The sequence below is a fragment of the Ptychodera flava genome, chromosome 6, assembly GCF_041260155.1.
Source record: "Ptychodera flava strain L36383 chromosome 6, AS_Pfla_20210202, whole genome shotgun sequence".
Classification (NCBI taxonomy): Eukaryota; Metazoa; Hemichordata; class Enteropneusta; family Ptychoderidae; genus Ptychodera; species Ptychodera flava.
In genome coordinates, this window is record NC_091933.1 from 27,979,933 (window position 1) to 27,981,593 (window position 1,661).

Here is a 1,661-nt window from a genome sequence, read left to right on the forward strand (position 1 = left end):
GCTAAGAAGTTACTATTAACAAAACAAATCACTCCTTACGGAGTTTGCTGTCAGAGATTGAAATCAAACTGGTGAATTCATAACAACTAACAATATCAGGATGCACGCTCATGCAGTGCAGGGATGATTGATATAGTCTATCGTTCAATAATCATTAAACAGAGTTTTCAGAGTGAAATAGCATGTGTTCGATCTATGCACAATAAAGGATTGTCATTCATTTTGGTCTAAAAGTTCATTATCATGTTCAGCATCAAATTGTTTTGCGTATTTGTTTAGAAAGTGATTTTCCCAACAATGAGTGATACTTTGGGCTTCTATTTCTGTTCCCCTTTCTTCAAAGACAAGCCATATTATGGCCGATGATTTTGCCATGCCGTGCCAATTGTTGTTGTAGAGGGTAGTATGGTAGAAGTTATGTGATCCGACCATTGCTACTTGACGTAGCTGAGAAAGACACACGCGCTGCAGTGTTGATGATGTGAACTGAAAAGCACTAACTTTGTGTCATTATTTGGCCTGATCGGTTTTCGAGAAACGTAGCTTTTAGACTTGATTATTATGCAAAGGAACTGAGGTTCCTCTGAAATTGACGCCGTTCACGATATGAGCGTTTCGTTTCGACTTTCAAAGAGAAGTTTTGGGGTATTAGCTAAGGGCCTTTGTTTTCGAGTAAATCCATGAACACATTGAAAGTAGAGTCGAGATCAATAATTGATTGTTTGTCCTCAACACTTGCAAGGCTGTTGTGCTTCATGAGGCGGGTGGTATACTTAATAGCACGCCGATTGCATTGTCGATGAGATAAAAAACGAACTATTGTCATTCAGAGAAGTTCATACCGTTCTGAAAACCCTGAGGGCTGCGATAGAAGTAAATCCCTTAGCGGATTAATTGTTAGGTAATGAATGGGAGATTACAGTATAGCGGGTCTACGCATCGATAAAGTCGGTTCCCCTCTTTTGCCTCGCAACACAAACAACACGATAGTCGATAACGAGGGTACACAACATCGCCATCGAGTGACGAAGTGACTTGGGGTACAGAAGCTGGAGACTCGGTCCTGATGAACAAACGTCTTGTCTCCTTAACATCCCAACGCTCCAAACCGCTTTTCGGAAAATCACAGTCCGGGCCATTGGTGAATAGAGACACATACAGAACAGGTACTAAGACGTCGAGTCTTTAATGTGCATGTACAGGAGTGGCGCTGCTGCAACGATGCTTTGAGATGACAGAATATTGACAGAGCCATTTACAAACCCTTGAGAGTCTACCACAAGCAAGGAAAACAAGAATCCAGACAGGAATTTCAGAGTCCAAACTTCAACGTTAATCACCGAAGACAAGTGACCGACAAATTAGTCAACCTATCCAGCGTGTAAATCACGTCTAACGACTGATCCGCAGTCGGCTTGAAAAATTAATAACGAAACGCCGTGGCACAAAAGGGGGTGTCGGTGAGTCGACCAGATCAAGTTGAACTTAAGTCGATATACAGGTAAAGTTACATTGAACTTCACACTTGGAAATGCTGTCCACATCCTTCAACAGTTTAACTTCTAACGCAGAGAAGAAAAATTCTAATAAAACAAAAGCTGGAAATAAAGGCGAGCGGGCAAGCTTGAACGATGTGAAAAGTAAAAAGAGGTTTGAAGCCA